This window comes from Arachis stenosperma, chromosome 6, assembly GCF_014773155.1.
Source record: "Arachis stenosperma cultivar V10309 chromosome 6, arast.V10309.gnm1.PFL2, whole genome shotgun sequence".
Lineage (NCBI taxonomy): Eukaryota > Viridiplantae > Streptophyta > Magnoliopsida > Fabales > Fabaceae > Arachis > Arachis stenosperma.
In genome coordinates, this window is record NC_080382.1 from 77,442,828 (window position 1) to 77,452,810 (window position 9,983).

The window sequence follows — 9,983 nt, forward strand, 5'->3', positions numbered from 1 at the left end:
AAAATCAAATCTTTTTAAATTGTTTTTCAAATCATATCTTTTCAATCACATCTTTTTAAAACCATAACTTTTCAATCATATCTTTTTAATCACATATTTTTCAAAATAGTTTTCAATCATATCTTTTTGATTTCTAATTTCAAAATCTTTTTCAAAAATCACTTAATTTCTTTTCCACTCTTAGTTTTTGAAAATCAATTAGTATTTTTCAAAATGTTTTTAAAATCTTTTACTTAATTTTCGAAAATTTCTTCCCCTCTTCTCACATTCTTCTATTTATGGACTAACACTATTCCTCAATGAACAATTCGAACTCCATCTATTTTGATAAGTTCGAATTCTTCTACTTCTTCCTTCTATTTTCTTTTCCTCTGACACCTCAAGGAATCTCTATACTGTGACATAGAGGATTCCATATTTTCTTGTTCTCTTCTCTTTCATATGAGCAGGAGCAAAGACAAAACCATTCTTGTTGAGGCTGACCCTGAACCTGAAAGGACCTTGAAGCGAAAGCTAAGTGAAGCTAAGGCACAACTCGCTGTGGAGGACCTAACAGAAATCTTCAAAGAAGAAGAACCCATGGCAGCCGAAAACAACAACAATGCCAACAATGCAAGGAAGGTGCTGGGTGACTTTACTGCACCTACTCCCGACTTCTATGGAAGAAGCATCTCTATCCCTACCATTGGAGCAAACAACTTTGAGCTTAAGCCTCAATTAGTTTCTCTAATGCAATAGAATTGCAAGTTCCATGGACTTCCATTGGAAGATCCTCATCAGTTTTTAGCTGAATTCTTGCAAATCTGTGACACTGTCAAGACCAATGGGGTTGACCCTGAGGTCTACAGACTTATGCTATTCCCTTTTGCTGTAAGAGACAAAGCTAGGATATGGTTGGACTCATAACCTAAAGAAAGCCTGAACTCTTGGGAAAAGCTAGTCAATACCTTCTTGACAAAGTTCTTTCCACCTCAAAAATTGAGTAAGCTTAGAGTGGAAGTCCAAACCTTCAGACAGAAGGAAGGAGAATCCCTCTATGAAGCTTGGGAAAGATACAAACAATTGATCAGAAAGTGTCCCTCTGATATGCTTTCTGAATGGAGCATCATAGGTATTTGGAGCATCAGAAAGTGTCCCTCTGATAACCCTTCAATGGAAGAGGTGAATTACCTGGGAGAACCCTATGGAAACACCTATAATTCTTCATGGAGAAATCATCCAAATCTCTCATGGAAGGATCAACAGAGACCTCAACAAGGTTTCAACAATAATAATGGTGGAAGAAACAGGTTTAGCAATGGCAAGCCTTTTTCCATCATCTTCTCAACAACAGACAGAGAATTCTAAGCAAAACAACTCTGACTTAGCAACCATGGTCTCTGATCTAATCAAAACCACTCAAAGTTTCATGATTGAAACAAGGTCCTCCATTAGGAATTTGGAGGCACAAGTGGGACAGCTGAGCAAGAAAATTACTGAACTCCCTCCTAGTACTCTTCCAAGCAATACAGAAGAAAATCCAAAAGGAGAGTGCAAGGCCATCAACATGGCCGAATTTGGAGAGGAGGGAGAGGCAGTGAACGCCACTGAGGAAGACCTTAATGGACGTCCACTGGACTCCAATGAGTTCCCTAATGAGGAACCATGGGAATCTGAGGCTCACACTGAGACCATAGAGATTCCATTGAATTTACTTCTGCCATTCATGAGCTCTGATGAGTATTCTTCCTCTGAAGAGGATGAATATGTCACTGAAGAGCAAGTTACTAAATGACAAGTTATTTGGTAATGAGACTTGGGAGAACGAACCTCCTTTGCTCACCAAAGAACTGGATGACTTGTCTAGGCAGAAATTACCTCAAAAGAGACAAGATCCTGGAAAGTTTTCAATACATTGCGCCATAGGCACCATGACCTTCAAGAAGCCTCTGTGTGACTTAGGATCAAGCGTAAACCTCATGCCTCCCTCTGTAATGGAGAAGCTAGGGATCTTTGAGGTACAAGCTGCAAGAATCTCACTAGAGATGGCAGACAATTCAAGAAAACAAGCTTATGGACTTGTAGAGGATGTTCTGGTAAAGATTGAAGACCATTACATCCCTGCTGATTTCATAGTCCTAGAGACTGGGAAGTGCATGGATGAATCCATCATCCTTGGCAGACCCTTCCTAGCCACAGCAAAGGCTGTAATTGATATGGACAGAGGAGAATTGATCATTCAAGTGAATGAAGAATCCTTTGTGTTTAAGGCTCAAGGATATCCCTCTGTCACCATGGAGAGGAAGCATGAAGAGCTTCTCTCAAAACAGAGTCAAACAGAACCCCCACAGTCAAACTCTAAGTTTGGTGTTGGGAGGCCATAGTCAAATTCTAAGTTTGGTGTTGAATCCCCTCATTCAAAGTCTAAGTTTGGTGTTGGGAGGTTCCAACATTGCTCTGAGTATCTGTGAGGCTCCATGAGAGCCCTCTGTCAAGCTACTGACATTAAAGAAGCGCTTGTTAGGAGGCAACCCAATGTTATATTTTATCTATTTTCCTTTATTATTTTATGTTTTCTATAGGTTGATGATCATGAGAAGTCACAAAATCAGTTGAAAAAGCAAAAACAGAATGAAAAATAGAAAGAAAAATAGCACACCCTGGAGGAGAACTTGCTGGCGTTTAAACGCCAGTGAAGCTAGCAAATGGGCGTTTAACGCCCAGTCTGGCACCATTCTGGGCGTTTAACGCCACAAAGGGACACCAGACTGGCGTTAAACGCCAGGAAAGGGCAAGAAGCTGGCGTTAAACGCCAGAAATGGGCACCAGCCCGGCGTTTAACGCCAGAATTGGCACAGAAAGCAATTTTGCTCGCCACTTGGTGCAGGGATGACTTTTCCTTGACATCTCAGGATCTGTGGACCCCACAGGATCCCCACCTACCCTACCACTCTCTCTTTTCTTCACCCATTCACCAATCACCTCAACACCTCTTCCCTAAAAACCCTTCACCTATCAAATCCCATCTTTCTCTTCACCACTCACATCCATCCTTCATAAAACCCCACCTACCTCACCATTCAAATTTAAACCACTTTCCCCGGCAACGGCGCCAAAAACTTGGTGCACGAAATTGTGATTCATTCTTTTCACAACTCAAACAGTCCCAGGTAATGGCTCCAAAAACTTGGTGCTCAATACCATGGTCTAAACATAGTTTCACAACTTCGCACAACTAACCAGCAAGTGCACTGGGTCGTCCAAGTAATAAACCTTACGCGAGTAAGGGTCGATCCCACGGAGATTGTTGGTATGAAGCAAGCTATGGTCACCTTGTAAATCTCAGTCACGCAGATTCAAATGGTTATGGATGATATATGAATAAAACATAAAGATAAAGATAGAGATACTTATGTAATTCATTGGTGAGAATTTCAAATAAGCGTATGGAAATGCTTTGTCCCTTTCGTCTCTCTGCTTTCCTACTGTCTTTATCCAATCCTTCTTACTCTTTTCCATGGCAAGCTATATGTAGGGTTTCACTGTTGTCAATGGCTACCTCTCATCCTCTCAGTGAAAATGTTCAACGTGCTCTGTCACAGCACGGCTAATCATCTGTCAGTTCTCAATCAGGTTGGAATAGAATCCAGTGATTCTTTTGCGTCTGTCACTAACGCCCAGCCCTCAGGAGTTTGAAGCTCGTCACAGTCATTCAATCCTTGAATCCTACTCAGAATACCACAGACAAGGTTTAGACCTTCCAGATTCTCTTGAATGCCGCCATCAATTCTAGCTTATACCACGAAGATTCTGATTAAGGAATCCAAGAGTTATCTACTCAATCTAAGGTAGAATGGAGGTGGTTGTCAGGCACACGTTCATAGGTGAGAATGATGATGAGTGTCACGGATCATCACATTCATCAGGTTTAGGAACGAGTGATATCTTAGAATAGAAGCAAGCGTGATTGAATGAAAAACAATAGTAATTGCATTAATCCATCAAGACACAGCAGAGCTCCTCACCCCCAAACATGGGGTTTAGAGACTCATGCCGTAGAAGATACAATGAGAAACGTGTAAAGTGTCATGAGGTCTGATGACAAGTCATCTTAGCCTAGTTTCACTAGTCTTTTTCTTTTGTTTTCACTTGAATTATGCACTTTCTTGAGGTCTAAGCAAGCCAATTTGGGCAGATTTTCATGCTTCCTTTGATTGAATCAACCATAGATGAATTAATGCAATTTCATGAGGTTTTATGCTATATTTGTTACATATTGTGAAAGAATGAATATCTCATGATTTTGAGCATAGCTTTGATGTGTTTGGTTGATTAATGATAGGTGAAGAAGGCTTGGAGAAAGGTTGAAGCAAGAAGGAATGGCTAGGAGGAAGAGAGGACAAAAAGTTTGAGCAAAAGTTTGCCTCAAACTTTAGCTCAAACTTTTGGAATAAGTGAAAATGAACCAGGAAGCAAAAAGCTGGACCAAAAGTTAGCCTCAAACTTTTGCACAAACTTTTGGGTGAAAAGTTTGCCCCAACGTTAGCCCCTAACTTTTGGGCTAACGTTGGCACATGCAAAACTCTCCCTGGGCACCAAAAGTTTGCGCCAACGTTAGTCCCTAACTTTTTGGCTAACGTTGGCGCATGAAAATCACAAAGGGGGAGCAAAAGTTTGCGCCAACGTTAGCCTCTAACTTTTGGGCTAACGTTGGCGCCATAAGTGCACTAAGGAAGGCCAACGTTGGAGCAAAAGTTAGACCCCTAACTTTTGCACCAACGTTGGTATCAGCAAAAACATTGAGGCTGATATGAAAAGTTGGAGTAAAAGTTTGCCTCAAACTTTTACTCAAACTTTTGCAACATTCAAACCCGGTTCACTTGGTTCACTTCGGTTCCTCTCCAAACTCCAAGAGCAATCAACCAAGGCCTCTCTCAACCCAATTCCACCAAGAGCAAAGGCCCAACTCAAGGCTTGAAGATCATTTGAAGAAAGTGTATAAATAGGATAGAATTCAAGTTATTCGGAGCTTTTCTTTTTAGTTCTCATAAGGAGCTTTCCCTTTAGTTTTTAGAATAGTTTTCGGAGAGCCTTTGGTATTGAGTGATCTTTAATTTCTTAGTCTCGGGGAAGGAGAATCCATTTCTCTTCCTCTTAGTTTTATTGCTTTCAATTTCAATTACAGTTGTCTTGGATCTTGGGTTGGAGAATTGAAGAAATTCTGTTTCAATCTCATCCTTGGATCTCTCTGTTTATTTACTGCTTAATTGAATTTCAGTTTCGGTTAATTGCTCTTCATCTACTTTCTTTGCAATTTACATTTCCCTTGCAATTGTTCTTGTTGGATATAGGAAGGCATTGAGATCTAGACTTGGTTTTCTAGTCTCTGGGTCCTGAGATCTGATTCCAAAGTTTACATTCTGTTTTTGCTTTTCATGTTCATTTACTTGTTTTGCTTCAGATCCGATTCAACCCAAACCCTCTTTTACTCTTCTGTTTGATGCAATTTAATTTTCCTTGTTTAAATTCTGCAAATCCAATCCCCAATCCCCTTTACAATTCCAGCCGTTTACATTCCTTGCACTTTAAGATTCTGCAATCTACATTTCTTGCATTTTAAGTTTTAGCCATTTAATTTCTTGTTCTTTAAGATTCAGCACTTTAATTTCTTGCCCTCTTTAATTTCATGCAATTACACATTCCCTTTACTTTCAATGCAATTTAATTTCTGCAAATCACAAATCACTCAACCAAATCTTGATTCGCTTAACTAAATCAACCACTAAACTAAAATTGCTCAATCCTTCAATCCCTGTGGGATTGACCTCACTCCCGTGAGTTTTTATTACTTGATGCGACCCGGTGCACTTGCCGGTGAGTTTTGTGTCGGATCGTTTTCCGCACATCAAGTTTTTGGCGCCGTTGCCGGGGATTGATTAGATTGACAATGATTAAGTGAAGTGGTGATCTAGATCAAGCACTTTTACTTTTCTGTCTTTTAATTTTCAATTAACCCACTAACTGTTTGATTTTTTGCTTAAACTAACTAAAACTTCAATCTAGCAGTAGATTGAAGTGTCACTGGTTTTGTGCATTTCTCATGCTCTGCTTGTATGTCAGGTACAAGAAGAACCACACCCAATTTTCATGAACAAGACGAAAGAACTCTCAGGAGGTTAAGAAGAGCTGAAAGAGGGAAAAATATTGTTGGAGAAGAGGAATCAGACGAAGAATTTCAAGAGATGGAGGAACATTCAACGAATCCACCAGGAGGAGCAGACAACAACAATGACAACCCACCCCAGAGGAGAGTTTTGGCCTCCTATACCTTTGCAAATCCTAGACATTGTGGAAGCAGCATCTTAGCTCCAAATGTCAATGCAAACAATTTTGAACTAAAGCCACAACTCATCACTTTGGTTCAAAACAATTGCTCTTTTGGTGGAGGACCACTTGAAGACCCCAACCAACACTTGTCCACTTTCTTGAGGATTTGTAACATTGTCAAAACTAATGGTGTGCCTCCTGATAGCTACAAGCTATTGCTATTCCCATTTTCTCTCAGGGACAAGGCCACTCAATGGTTAGAATCTTTTCCAAGAGACAGCATCAACAATTGGGATGATTTGGTAACCAAGTTCCTTGCCAAATTTTACCCACCTCAAAGGATCATAAGGTTGAAGACAGAGGTACAAACATTTACACAAATGGAGGCTGAACCCATCCATGAGGCATGGGAGAGATACAAGGCTCTAATCAGGAAATGTCCTCCTGAAATGTTCACTGAGTGGGATAAGCTGCAGAATTTCTATGAGGGCTTAACATTGAAATCCCAGGAAGCTTTGGATCATTCAGCTGGAGGTTCTTTGCAACTCATGAAAACTGCAGAGGAGGCTCAAAATCTCATTGATATGGTGGCTAACAACCAATATTTCTTTGCTCACCAAAGGCAACGCCAACCATCACAAAGGAAAGGAGTGATGGAGTTGGAAGGAGTGGACTCAATTCTAGCTCAAAACAAAATGATGCAGCAGCAAATTCAACAACAATTTGAGCAAATGGCCAAGAGGATTGATAGCCTCCAAGTTGTAGCAGTCAACACAAGGCAATCATCAACCAAATGGGGGCAAAATGAAGAAAACCAAGAAGATCAGCAGTAGGAACAACCTCAATATGTGCACAACCAAAGCTCGGGCCAAAATAAAGTCTATGGTGATACCTACAATCCATCCTGGAAGAACCACCCAAACCTCAGATGGGGGGATAATCACAACCAAAACCAACAACCATGGTAGAGGAACTCAAACCGAAACACCTTAAGAAACAACCAAAACCACAACCAACAGCAGACTAGCCAAAACCCTTACAGAAAACCCCAAAATAACTTCCCCAACTCCAACCATTTTCCACCCAATAACCAACTTACTAACCAAAACATTCACCATCAATCATTAACACCCCATAACCAAGCAACTTCACATGACTCTCAGAGGATCACCAACCTGGAAATGCTAATGGAGAAGATGATGAATCACTAAGAGATAATGATGGAAAAACTCATGAAAAATCAAGAGATGGCAAAACAAGATCAGGAAGCAGCACGGAAAGATCAAGCCATAACAAGCAAAAACCAAGAAGCTACAATCAAAAACCAAGAAGCTTCAATCAGAAATCTTGAGAGGCATAGGGAACAAATGGCTAAACAAATTGCAGAGATGGGTGAGAAGCAATCAAATGCATCCCCTATTGCTACTCAAGACCACCCAAGGGACAAAGAAAAAGCTACAAAATGGGAGGAGTGCAAAGCAATCACAGTGGGAAGTGAGAAGACTATGAAGAAGGAAGCCATCAATCAAGACAAAAACAACAAAGAAGTTCCACAAGAAGAGACAGAGGGGAAAAATAAAGAGGATCAAGAAACCAAAAATGCACAAATTTCAAAGGGATACAAGAACATCCTTGAACCACAACTACAAGAGAAGAGGGAAGGAGTGAATCCTTGTGTCCCCAAACTTCCATACCCTCAGAGGTTTAAAAAAGAAAATGAGGCTAAGCAATACTTAAAATTCCTGGACATATTCAAGACACTCAACATCAATATTCCTTTCTTGGAAGCACTTGAACAGATGCCACTATATGCCAAATTTATGAAGGAAGTGCTGACAGAGAAAAGATCCCTGAAGGAAGGACAAATTGTTGAGATGACAAAGGAATATAGTGCTATCCTCCAAAGAGAGTTGCCAGAGAAGAAAGATGATCCTGGGAGTTTTTACATACCTTGCACCATAGGAAACATAACAATTGAGAAGTCATTCTGTGACCTCGGTGCAAGCATAAACTTGATGCCTTTGTCTCTAATGAGGAAACTTAAAATTTCTGAGCTGAAGTCCACACAAATAGTTCTCCAAATGGCTGACAAATCCATTAAGCAAGCACTGGGAGTCGTGGAGAATGTGTTGGTAAAAGTGGGGAAAATTCTTTCTCCCTGCTGACTTTGTTATCTCAGATATAGAAGAGGACCCTAACACTCCCATCATCCTGGGAAGGCCTTTCCTAGCTACGGGCAGAGCATTGATAGATGTTGAAAAAGGGGAATTGTTGCTGAGAGTGCATGATGAGCACCTAGCATTCCATATTTTTAAAACCCTGCATGAGCCCACTCAAGAAGAAGATTGTATGAAGGATAAGGCCAGATATCAAAGCTTGAAGGAGGCATTCAATGAGTCAAATCCAAGACTTCTAAATCCACGATTGAAAGAAGTAGAGATGGTGCAACAGACCAAAGAAATCAGGGAGGAACTAAATCTAAAACCCCCATATGAGAACCTCAACACCCCAAATAAAGAACCACCAAGGCATGAATTATCTTCTGAGAAAGAAAAGAAGAAGAGGCCAAGAGGGTGGAGAAACAAGAAAATCCCTACTGAAGGCTTCTCACCAGGGGATAAAGTGGTGTTAAACACCCAACCAATGAAGGTGTCTCCACAATTATCTGAATACTACACTGTGAACCGAGTCCTTTCACTTGAACACCTAGAGATCATCAAAGAGGAGACTGGAAGGAAGTTCACAGTAAGAGGAGAAAAGCTGAGGCACTATGATTTTCAACCTCCATGATCAAAGAATGAAGGATGTCAAGCTAGTGACATTAAAAGAGCGCTTGTTGGGAGGCAACCCAACCTGAGGTAGTTTTCTTTTCATAAGCTTTTTCAATAAAAACATTGAATAATTGATATGTATTGCAAGGGGCTAAGTTTGGTGTTGCACACCAAAAACAACTTAAGGGAGAATGTAGAATTCTAAGTTTGGTGTTCCACCAAAACCTCATTCAAAAACACATTCTAACTTCCTGCACATTGCTAGTTCCAAGCAATCAAACAGATTATTCAACCACCTAACTGCTTTTTAGTCTTAACTTCATAACCTTTAGCAAAGACACAAGATTTTGCCTAGAGTCAACCTGTTGTATCAGGAAAAGTGGCAAAAAATTAAGTTTGGTGTTCCCACATCAAATTAAATCCACAAGCTACATTCAATTCATGCATAAGGGCTTGAGAAGCAAGCAACTTTTGAGAATTGTGCAGGGAATTCACCACCATTTGAGGACACTATGCATCATAACTCAAAAGGGCACAACAGAAGGGAGGACAAAGGAACTGCAAACCAATAAGTCGTATTTACACTTAACTCTTGCTGTTGAAACATGTTTTGACTTGTGTTTTGTTAAAGTGTTCATCTAATACAAGTAGAATCACTCTTAAAATAAGTAAGCTAGTCTATGTGTGTGCTTGTGTGTTTACTTCCACTTGACTAAAAGCATGTTCTGTCCCCTGCATCTTTAATTCAATAAAAGAAATGTTTGAAGGTGAAGTGAGATAGTTCTCTGTTAGATAGAAGTATAATAAAAGTAAGTGGTGGTATGTGTGTGTGATTGTATAATAACTCACTTTTAGTGAATAAAAGAACTAGGATGTCTCCTTCTAAGTATAAAGTGACTTATTGTC

The 9,983-nt window shown here is 40.1% G+C and overlaps 1 non-coding gene across 1 annotated transcript; it reads right to left on the reverse strand.

Annotated features, from left to right (window-relative positions):
• Nucleotides 1-984: 984 nt before the first annotated feature.
• On the reverse strand, nt 985-1,092 carry LOC130938342 (small nucleolar RNA R71). The gene has a single exon (XR_009069511.1). It is a non-coding gene; the product is annotated as a small nucleolar RNA R71 (small nucleolar RNA).
• Nucleotides 1,093-9,983: the final 8,891 nt, after the last annotated feature.